The 11,681-nt window shown below is 49.5% G+C and overlaps 1 protein-coding gene across 1 annotated transcript in view; it reads left to right on the top strand.

Moving 5' to 3' along the window:
* Positions 1-2,645, top strand: part of TWIST2 (twist family bHLH transcription factor 2) — a 31,021-nt gene extending 28,376 nt beyond the window's left edge. Inside the window, exon 2 of the mRNA XM_064660244.1 lies at positions 1,818-2,645. The gene's annotated coding sequence lies outside the window, so the exon portion shown is untranslated. The remainder of the gene's footprint in view (positions 1-1,817) is intronic.
* The last annotated feature ends 9,036 nt before the right edge of the window (positions 2,646-11,681 follow it).

Below are 11,681 nucleotides of genomic sequence, written 5' to 3' on the forward strand. Positions count from 1 at the left end.
GAAAAAACTCTGCCCCCTCCTTGGAAAATCCACAGCTGCTTCTTTCCAGAGTAAGCCCCATGAAATCTTTTGGGTTGGAAAAGACCTTTAAGATCTTCGAGTCCAACCCTTAACCCAGCACTGCCAGGTCCCACCCCATGTCCCCAGGTGCCACATCTCCATTGATCTCTGTAAAATTAAAGAGGGGAAGGAGCCAGGAGGGTCCTGTTGCCTCGTTTTCCAGCTCCAGAAGGCAACTGGGGTCGTGCTTCCCCTGCTGGTGTGTGAGGAGTGGGGGATCAGGGCCAGCAGAAGGCACTGGGTTTACTGGGACACTTCCAGATGGGCTCTCCAGGACCAAGGGGCAGGAAGAGGGAGCCTCCAGGAAGCCTTTGGCTGCGGTGTGGTGGGGACAAGAGGAGGAAAGAGCAGCCCACAGATGGTTTGGGGGCATTTTCCCTCTTCCTCAGCCAGGAGGTTCTCCCTGACGGGACTCAAGGAGCAGATTCCTGACGTGAGGATCTCAAGCCAGAGTCAGAGGATAATGTCACAGAACCACAGAGTGTTTTGGGTTGGAAAGGACCTCCAAGACAACCCCCTGGGAGCACGGGAGGGGACATGGCAGAGTCATTCCAGAGCTCGGGGGCCACTGCCCACAGGGTGGAGCATCACCACACCAGAACAGGGAAGCCACAACACCTCCTAGCTCTGAACTGCTGGGAAATTCCCAATTCTCCGGATGTCCAGAGCCAAGAGAGCTGCTGGGAACCAGAAAGAACCATTGGAAACGAGATGCCTCAGGGCAGCAGCAGCAGAACAAGGTGTTTGTCCCGGGGTTCAAATCATCAGCTCCCACATCACAGCTCTGCTCCAAGGGCAGCTTTGTCATCACCTCTGCAGCCCTGGGTGGGATTGAAAAAATCCATGGGAATAGAGCAGCCCAGGATTGCTTTTTACCTCATTTTTCACAGCTCAGAGAAGAGCAGGGCACAGCAAAGCCTCATGTAGCTGGTAGGGCTCACCCTCCCTCTGCCTGCTGGAGAAAATCATCGCAAAAACAAAAAAGCCCATCAGAAAATTGCTCTGTGGTATCTTCCTCCTCCCTGGATTTTATTTTCCTGCCCTGAATCCCTCCCTGGCCAGCCTTAGGAAAGGGCCAGCCTGTCATCTGCCAGACTGGGCATCCCCAACCCACCACCCCAAGCAGTTGAGCTCAGCAGTTGAGCTCAGTTCTAAGTGGTCCTGGGCAGCCTGTCAGGTCCCTGAGCTCGTCTGCAGAATGTAATTAGATAATTAATGACTTGGAGATGGAAGGGGGGGTTTGGGAAGGTTTGGGAAAAAGAAAGGAAGGGAAGGGAAATGGAAATCAGCTAAATGGAAGCTTTCCTCAGTGGGTGGAAATTATTATATTTGGTTTTTGACTCTAAACTTGGGCTGCACATCCCAAAGCCAAAGGAATTGGGTACTTTATGCTGTTCTTTCATTGTTGCTTTTGAGTTTGGATATTGCATGGAAAGAAAACACTCCTTTCCAGCAGGATTTGCCTGATTGTGCAGGAAGAGCTGTGGATGGGCTTTCTAAAGCCCACCTCAGGAGGCTGAGCATCCCATCTCCCCATTCCTTAAGGCATTTCCCATCCCCAGACTTAGGGGATGCTCCTGGTGAACTGGATCTCTCCCAGCACGGATTCACCACATTCTGGGATGAGGGGCAGGATTGAACAGGTGGATATGAACCACAGCTGGATTTCTAGGGGAAAAGAACTTCCCAGACAACACATCTCAGAAAGATGTCCAGTGTGTTTATTTTTCTTCTCTTCTTTTTTCCCTTCTCTCCAGAGTGTCCAGCGTCTGCAACTGAAGTGGAATTGGGATTTATCCAAGTTTGTAGCTTCTGAAACCTTAAAAACCTCAAGTCAACTGGTCCAAAAGACCCCTCTTGACCTCCCTGGCTCTGAACCCTCGGTGGAGCACTTGGACTGAGCAGAAAACAGCACCAAACGGGCTGAAAGTTTGCAACCTCTCCCCCCAAAGCCGCTGACCAGCGAGAAGAGGAGAAGTGACATTCCTGGCTGTCCGTTGCCGTCGGGTTTCGTGTCTGTCTGTCCCCGGCTTTGGGGTTTTAGTGCCAATTTTTACTTTTTTTTTTTCTGAAAAAAGCAAACCAAGAGAAATCTTAATTCAGGAACGCATTGATGAGACATCTTTGGGTTTGGTTTTACTCCCCTGAACTGTAGCGGGTTTGGGTTGTTTTGGTTTTTTTTTTTCTTTTTTTTTTTTGAGCGATTTTTTGAAAGTCAAACCCTGATTTCTTGTACAGTCGTGGCAAAACCGGACCAAGGCTCTCAGAAAAAATAGGAGAAGAAGGACAAAAGCCCACGGTGTGCCCAGCTCCCTGCATGATTTGTGACAATAAAGCCTGGATCACAGACTGCCCTCCACACTCTGCCACCTCTCCCTTATTGCTCCATGATTTGCTACAGCTCATCCTGCTCCCTTTTTTTGTTTTGTTTTTATTTTTATTATTTTTCTTTTTTTTTTTCAGTTCCAGTGTATATGTGGCTTATTTGTTTTATTTATTGAGATATTTTTAACGAGCTAAGAGACTGCAATGTTGCTGTGTATACTGCTTCTCTTGCCAATAAAAATAAAGATGTCATGCAGCTACCAGGGGTCTGACATTTCTATTTTTAATATGTGTAGTATCTTTATATTTAATTCTATATTTATATTCTATTTATATTTTATTTATATTTTATTTATTTTATTTATATAATATATAATATCTGTATTTTATTTTTATTTTATATATTTTATTTATTTTAAATAGTTTTATTTTTGTTTTATTTTTACTTTTATATTTTATTTATATTCTATTATATAAATATAAATAATTATATAATATTTATAATTATTTATATTTATTTACATTTATATTTATATTTAAATTTTAACTATAATTCTATCATACATAATATTTTACTTTTATTTTATATGCTTTATATGTGTTAATTTTTATTTAATTTATATTTATGGGACCAAGAAAAGGGACAAACTTTTGTGCAAAAGAGGATGAAATCAAGAAATCCCTTGATGCAGCAGGCTCAGATAGATCCCAAAAATGGGAATGCTCCTCCATGGAAGCACCTACACACATATGGAGCCTGGATGAACATCAGTCCTGGATCACTTGGTCTCTGTGCCCTTGAAAGGTGACAGAAAACACCCATAACATGCAAAATATTCACTGGAAAGTAGCCAAGCACTGAGGTGGGGATGTAAAATGTACTGATTTATGGGGTTTTTAGTCAGTTTTTACTCAACCCCAGCTCAGTTTAGCACAGACAACTCCCTCATTTTCAAAAGGGGAGGAGGGGAAATCTTCAGCTTTTTGGATTTTCAGCCAGTCCTTGATTCAGATCATATGAAATAATAATAACAATAATTAAAAGAAACCCCAAACAAATCCAAATCCCAAGTGTCACCCCTTGGGATCTCTTTTCCTCTGAGGCCACCCTGTTTTCACACACTGACAGCAAGGAGGGATCAGGAAAAGGGGGAATGCTGACAATTTTTCCCGGGGATATTTGGAGATATGGAATGTTGGATTGGCTGGGACCACCTGGGCAGCATTCTGGGGTGGCAAATTCAACCCCCCTGGAAGGGTGAGAGGTCAGGGTCACCTCAGCACTGAGATCTTGGTGAGGGAAACCTAAATCCCACAGAAACCTGGGACAGGAGGGAGCTGGGAGCTGTCAGGAGTAACTTCTGGAGTCAGGAAAGGATAAATCTCTTTACTGCCATTCTGAGTGCAGTGACAAAGGGACCTGAATCAGGGTTGGACATCCAGAGGAAAACCACACCCAGAAATCCCAAGTGCTGTGAAATCACCTCACCACTCCTGGAGGAATTTCCAAGCCCTGTGGATGTGGCATTTGGGAAAACGGGTGAGTGGTGGCCTTGGCAATGCTGGGGGATGGTTGGACTGGACGATCTTAGAGGGCTTATCCATCCTTAACGACTCTTCGATTCTTCAGGCAGATAAAACCTCTTCCAGCAGCTGCTTCAGCAGCAGAGGGGTGGCTGGAAGCAAAGGAAAGCAGGAGGAGAGGTCAATCCCAGCAGGAGGAGAGGTCAATCCCAGCAGGAGGAGAGGTCAATCCCCGCAGAAGACCCTCTTCCACAGCCCATCCCTTCACACTCCAACGAGCTCTCTTCTCAAGGAATTAAAAATCCCAAGTTTGTGGTCTCATCTTTAATCCTTTCTCCCACTTCTAGGACCAAAGCTGGACTTAAGCTGCTCCCCTAAACCCCGATTAGAATAGAGGCCCTGGCACAGACTGCCCCCTCCCTGGAAGGGTCCAAGGCCAGGTTGGAGCAACCTGGGCTAGTGGGAGGTGTGGAACCAGATAGTCTTTAAGGTCCCTTCCAACTCAAACCATCCTGTGATTCCGTGATTCCATTGTTACCAGCATTTAAACCAATTTTAACGGAACAATTCAGGGCCGTGGAGGTTTCTGAGCTGTATCTCCATGAGTTTTGTGGTTTTGATGCCATTCCCCCCTCCTTTGCAGTCCCAGGATTTGTTTGGGGCATGGTAAAGTGCACTCAGCCCTTTTCTGATGTCCTGTGGCCTCCTAAAGCTTTTTCAAATGAAAATATCCCCGGAAGGGGTCAGGCTGGAACTTAATTCATATTCCAACAAAACTCTTTCACCTCAGCTTGGGTTGCTGGGGGCCAATGGAGCTTCCCGAGGGCTTCGTCCCCTCAGGGCTCTGTTCGGGAATGAGCAAGGAGTCCACTAGGCCAGGAATGGAATTGCCTTCCCAGGAAAAATTCTCTGCCGTTGGGAAGAAAAGAATTTGAAATTCTCTGGAAGCAAGGGGGGCTTTCTCCTCCCTCCCCTCCTGAACTGTGGGAACAGAACGATGGAAATGGTGTAAAGACCTTGTCAAAGGAGCCTTTGGAGAAGGAAACTAAGGATTGATTTTCCAGTCAATCCGTGGATTTTCCTTTAATTATTTTTATTTTCTGGATTCACCCCACATTTCCTGCAACATGAACAGAAGATATTGTCCTTTCCCCATCCCAAAAGGCTGGTTTTCCAGGAAAGAAAAAGGAACTAGAGGCTGGTTTCTAAGAAACGTGAGCACCTGGCAGGGATTTCTCTGAGGCGATGCCAGAATTCCAAATTGGCAAAGCCAGAATTCCAAGCTGGTAAAGCCAGAATTCCAAGTTGATAATGCTAGAATTCCAAGCTGGCAAAGTTGGAATTCCAAGCTGGCAAGGCCAGAATCTCAAGCTGGCAATGTCAGAATTCCGAGCTGGCCATGTCAGAATTCCGAGCTGCTAATGCCAGAATTCCAAGCTGGCAATGCTGGAATTCCAAGTTGTCAAAGCCAGAATTCAAAGCTGACAATGCTGGAATTCCAAGCTGGCAATGCCAGACTTTTAAGCTGGCAATGCCAGAATTCCAAGGTGGCACAGGTATGTTCGCCAAGCACACACAGTTCTCCTGGACTTTATCTGTGGTTTCCCTTTGAAATTCCTCCTTAAGCTCCACATCCTGCAGCAGCTCAGAGCAGAAGTGCTGATGGATTTAACCTTCCACATTCCCTCTGCCTTTATTCCCTATTTCCCATTCCAGCCCCAGGATCAGAGGGTGGGAAGGGCTGGTTTTGCAAACTCCAGCGACTCCCGAGCTGCCAAACCCTGAACAAAGGCTGGGAGAACAATCTTTCGGCAGGAAGCTTTTGCTGGAATATGATTCATTTCTGGGAGATAAGTCCCATTTCCTCCGGCCAACACTTACAAAAGGGATCCCTCCATCATCCCTGCTCCAACCTGGATCGTGGATACATTGGAGCACATGCTTCCAGTGGAAAATCAGCGGGGATTTGCTCTCGTGCGAAGGGAGTTTGGGGTGGGGGACTTGCATGGATCACTCTGGCTTTTCCTAATCGCCACTGTTGTCCCCATTATATTCTATAGGGAGAAAGCACTCCCATGGAGACATGGGGACATCCAGGGGGACACCCCTGGGGACAATCCTGGGGACACTGTGGGTACCCCCCAGTAAACATGAGACGGTCCTTCACCTGTTAGGGCTCACTGGGGACAACCTGGGGGACATGGGGGCAACCTGGATACAGTCAGGAGGACACTGTGAGGGACAGGGGGGGGGACACCCTTGGGGACACCCTTGAGGACAACCTTGGGGACATCTTGGCATCCCCTCAATAAACCTGAGACTGACCCTCAGCTGCCTGGGCCGACTGGGGACACTGGGAGGGACATGGGGACATCCCTGGGGGCAATCTTGGGGACATCGTGGGTACCCCCCAGTAAACATGAGATGGCCCCTCAGCTGCCTGGGCTGACTGGGGACAACCTGGGGGACATCCCTGGGGACACCCTTGGGGACAACCCCAAGGACATCGTGGATACCAATAAACCCAATGAAATCCCTCACCCATCTGGGCCGATTGAGGACACGGAGGGGGGGCATGGGGACAACCTGGGGGACACAGGGTGGGGGGTGAGGACACAGAGGTGGCCATAGGGACATCCTTGGGGATATGGGGACACCCTCAGGGGACCCCTTTGGGGACACTGTTCTCCCCGCTCCAGGCTGTGGGAGGGGACTGTCGCCCCATTCCAAGGCTCATTGTTTCCAGCCCGGGTGAGACATCCCTGCCTGGTGACATCCCCGCCTGGTGACATCCCTGCCTGATGACATCCCTGCCTGGGGGGTGACATCCCTGCCTGGTGACATCCCTGCCTAGAGGGTGACACCCCTGCCCGGGGCCGTGGCTGTGTCCCCAGCTCCCGCAGACAGTGAGCTCAGCGGGTCGTTTGCGGCTCATCACGGCGTTGGAGCTGCCCCGGGCGGTCGTTAGAAAGAAAACATTCCTGCCTCGCACGTGGCCGGGAGATCCAGTATGGAATTTCCTCACATCCCTGCTTTCGGAAAGCCTCCTGCAGGAAGGGCCCTGCCAGAGAGCGGCTTGCTTTCCCAAATTCGGGATCTGGTGGAAACTCCGCGGGAACCGGGCGAGGGAGCAGCTGGCACGGCCCGGGTGAGACACGAGGCAGCTGCTGCAGAGCCGTGGGAGAGGGAATCTCCATCCAAGGGGCAGGAAGGGCAGCTCCTCGGGGGGGGGTGGACCCAAAATCCTGGGCAGGGAGCTCCATGGCCTCAGCCCTTCTCAGAAGATCACAGGATGGGTTGGGTTGGGTTGGGAGGCACCTTAAAGCTCATCCAGTGCCACCCCCTGCCATGGGCAGGGACACCTTCCCTGTCCCAGGTTGCTCCAAGCCCCGTCCAAGCTGGCCTTGGACACAAACATTTTCCAGTGCATCCCCATTCCATTCCTCCAAATGTCCATCAGATCTGCAGAGCTCTCACTCCACACACCCCACAACCAGCCAGGATGATGGGAGCAAAGCCCCAGGTGGATGTGTCCCTGCTCCATCCTGTGCAAGGCCCTGGGTGCTCCTCTGTGTCCATCCCATCCCTCCCACGGGATGACACGAGGGAAGGAGGTGAGAAAGACACAGGAAGGCAAAAGCCCCATTCTGAGAGGTGGCTGCAGGACACACATCCCAGCCCTGGGAGGGGCAGGACGGGGAAGTCCAGCCCCAGCAACACTTGGACTGGGAGCAGCTACCTCTGGTCCAGCTCAGCTGGGCTGGAATCAGATCTTACCCCACCCGGCCTCATGCTGGGATGTGTTTATATGGCCAGACCCTTTCCCCTTCATTACTGTTGGGGTCAGGAGGAGCCAAAGGTCAGGCTTGAAGCCCATGATTTCACTTCCAAACGATGCCACCGCCTCCTTCTCCCTTCCTCCTCAAGGAGCTCGGCTCATAAATTCCCATTTAGTACGAACAGGATGACTTCCCCCCCACCACCACCTTTACATTCCCTTTAACAAGGGGGATAGTTCATCCCCCCAGAACCAACTCCTGATTACCCCAAGGTGTTTGGGAAGCTTTGACCAGGATCCTTCCCCTTGCTCCGATTTCCCAGTGCTGGAAAAATAAATGTGGCAGAGATGGGAAACCTCCGGGTTGTCCCTCAGTGCCACTGCCTGGTTTTAATGGCTCTGCCACCTGTGTTCCCACAGCAGCAGGGCCCTGTTTGACATGCCAGGGGCTGGGAAGTGCAAAACCAAACCCTGCTGTCCAAAACACATGTGTTTGCTTGGCTTTGGAGTGAAAACAAGGGGAAAAGCAGGAAACACAGCTGGTTTCAGGTGGGCTAAAGCTTGGGATCAGAGAGCAAACCGAAATGCTCAGCATCATCTGCGTTTCTCCTTGGGAAATTGCCTCTGAGCCCCAGTATTCCTTTACCAACCCTACAATCTCTTAAGGAACTTAGCCAGTGGTGGTGCTCACTGCTCACCCTCCTGTTTCCAGGGAAGTTTCAGAGCTCAGCTGCTGTGGGGAAAGAATTTGGCTTCTGCCATGCAAAGGAGAGGTGATTTAGATCAGCCCAAAATAGGTGAAGAGATTTGGCTGCTCCAGTCCTGCCAGTGGGTGACTTCTGAGCTCTGGGATTCATATCTAAGGCCAGGTTGGACAGGGCTTGGAGCAGTCTGGTCTAGTGGAAGGTGTCCCTGCCCATGGCAGGGGGTGGGATAGGTTTTAAGGTCCTTTCCAACCAAACCATTCCATGATCTTCCTGCATCCACCTGGCCAGGAACCAAAGTGCTTCTGCAGCCCACTTGGGTTACTGTCAAGGAAAATTTCCTCCCCACAAGATCATCCTCACCTCCCCAGCCCAGTTCAGTACGAAGGACAGTGCCTGGGGACTGGTGCCGTCGTGTGGATACAGCTGCAAGGAGGAGGAGGAGGAGGAGAGGTGGGGGGCAGAGTGCTGGGAAAAGGACAAGGCATTGTCCAAGTCAGGGTCGAAGCCTAGTTCCCTCCTTAGTGAGAGCTTAAGGGGGTTTATCCAACCAGCACGTTGGATAAATATAACAGCAAAAGGACATAAAAGGACTGAGCACCTGCACCTTTCCTGCCCTAGGACACCTCCTGGTGCCACAGCAGATCTTCAGGGGAAGTTTTCCCAAGTGATGCCTTAGGAAAGCAGGATTGGTTGAGGTTCAGATCTCTGTCCTGCTCCAAAGGCTCAGCAGTTGAAACCACTCGACTTTTACTGTGGCTTTCACACCTGAAATGGGGCTGGAACACAAGCCTTGCATGGATCATGCCCTGCAGGATCTCCGGGACTGGCTGGTCTACCAACACTCTTGAGCCTGAAGGAAGAGCAGGCTGTGGATTTTGGCCGCTGGCAGAGGGTGAGTTCTTCACTCGGGGCTTGCATCCTGTCCTGGAAGTCACACAGTGCCCAACCTCCCAGTCACCCCCCCAAGTGACAGAGCAGTCCCAGCTCAGGATGGGAGCACAGGCTCTGCGGGGCCCTGTCGCTCCACGTGCAATGGAGCTCCTCCATGGCACTGCTCCACTGCCTCTTACAGCCTGGAGTGGGAATGCAGCCAAGAGATGAGCAGGGGGATAAGGAACTGTGAGCCTGGGCTTTCCTCTGGACACTCAAAATCCCAAGCCAAGTCCTGCTGGCCGGGGCGTTCCCGTTATCTTCCCAACTCCAATGGGCTCCTTCCCAAGCCCCATCCAAAGCTGCTCCCCTCAGCATTCTGAGATGTGGACAGGAGGATGAGCTTGGTTCCCACAAGGAGGGGAGGCATTCCTTGAGGATCCTGTCCAGGCCCTGCTCAGCTGTGTCCCCACAGCTCCCACACTGCCTGTCCCCCCGTCATGCCTTTGGCTGCCCCCGAGCTCACTCTGCCAAGGCCTTTGCAGAGCATCTGTAGCCTTGGAGTAGAGCGACTTCCCCTTTGGAATCCCACTCTCTCTGCCAGGATGGCTCTGGATCTTGGCTCTGGAAGAGCTGGACACTGAGGACCTCCCTGGGTGAGGCACGAGGTCAACACTCAACCACAAGCCCCTGGACAGCCCCGGGCTGGTTGTTGCAGGCTGGAACACCTGTAGGTGCAGGTGAGATGTCATTCCATGGTCCACCAGGGCACATCCAGGGCTCTCCCTATCCCAGCCAGGGTCAGCAGCATGTGCACGACTCCATCCAAGCCTCATTAAGGACCCAACCCCACGGTGCTGGTTCGGATTAAACCATTCCCAGCCCTGTGTGTTGTTATTTGGGAAACGCAGGAATTTTTCCCATATGTCTCTGGCCTATAAAAGGAACATCCCTCAAAACTGGAAGGTTATTGCCAATGACGACGTGTTTTCATTTCTGGGCTTTAAACACATTTTATGCTTTGCCAGAACTTTTGAGGAGGTTAAAACTCCAGGCCTCGACTCAGGAAAGCACTTCCAGCACGTGCCAAGTGGGACTCAGGCTCACACTTGTATCCCAGCACGTGTTACAGGCCTGGGCTGGACTGAGATGTTTCCCAAATTGATGCCAAAAAACATCTTCCTCGTCATTAACTCCTCAGCTCTCAGATTCTGCCCTCGATTTCTTCATCTCCAGGTGACATTTGCCTTGCACAGGGAGCAGCTCATTCCTGCGGCCTTGGGAAGATGGAAAAAGCCTGAGTAAGTAGAGGTGGGTGGTTGGTTTTTTTTTTTCTTTCTTTATTATTAGATAAAAATTTTAAATATTTTTACATTTTTAACAATACAATAATTCGAAGAATTTTCGTGGAGGAGGAGGTTGGTTTTAACAACAACAAAAATCTGACAGAAAAAAAAATCAGGAAGGCCCATTTCAAGTGTTTCTAAATGAAAACTTTGGAATTATTCTGTTTTTAATTTTTTTTTTTAAGTTTTATAATACTTCAGTGCTCAAGTAAATATTTAATTTCAGGCTGACAAATATCTCTTTACAAAGAATGTAATTTTTTAAATTAATTTTGGCTCACCAGACATTTCCATGATTTCATTTTTCATCCCAAATCAGTGTTTTTGGAGCTTTGCTGCTTTAGAAAAGTCAGTGCTCATATATCCTGGGAGCTGAAAAGAGAGTTGAAATGAAGAGGGAATGTGAAATTCCAACTCTAAAGTTGGTCTTTAAGAACTTGCCAGTCATCCAGGAGGGATCCAAGACACCACAGGTATCCAAAGGCAGGGAATCTGCTTCCAGGGAAGAAACATTTCATCATTACAAGGGTTTGTTTGCCCCTGAAATCCCTTAAAACTGAGGAGGTTTTCCTGGGAACTGGAAAGCAGCACTAGGGTGGGTCACTGGGGTTTTATTCCTGTTGACAAATGGTAAAATAATTCTCTGATTTCAGATGTCAAAAGCCTGTGAAGCAGCAAACAAACAAAGCCCAAAGCTTCCCAACACCACAGGACACGTCCATGGATTCGTGGACACAAGGAAAAGGACTGGGAATAAAAAATGTGGAAAAAAAAATGAACCTTCCTCAGAAGGGCCAACTTTAAGAGGAAAAGAGGTTGTGAGATCTGTGGGAAATGCTGATAAAAGGGAAGGATAAAAGAGACCAAAAACAGGGGAAAAAAGGAGGAGGAAAGAGCAGAGGGAGAAAAGACTCGGGATAAGGATGTGCCAGTCAGGAGGGATTTGGCCGGATGACGGTTTTGCTGCATTTAATATTCATTTAATGTAAGATACACTTTGATTAATTCTGGTGGACTACACCGAAGTCCTACTCCCAAATCCCAGGGTGCTAATTACGGAGAAGAGGCGGA

Source organism: Pseudopipra pipra, chromosome 7 (assembly GCF_036250125.1).
Source record: "Pseudopipra pipra isolate bDixPip1 chromosome 7, bDixPip1.hap1, whole genome shotgun sequence".
Taxonomy (NCBI): Eukaryota; Metazoa; Chordata; class Aves; order Passeriformes; family Pipridae; genus Pseudopipra; species Pseudopipra pipra.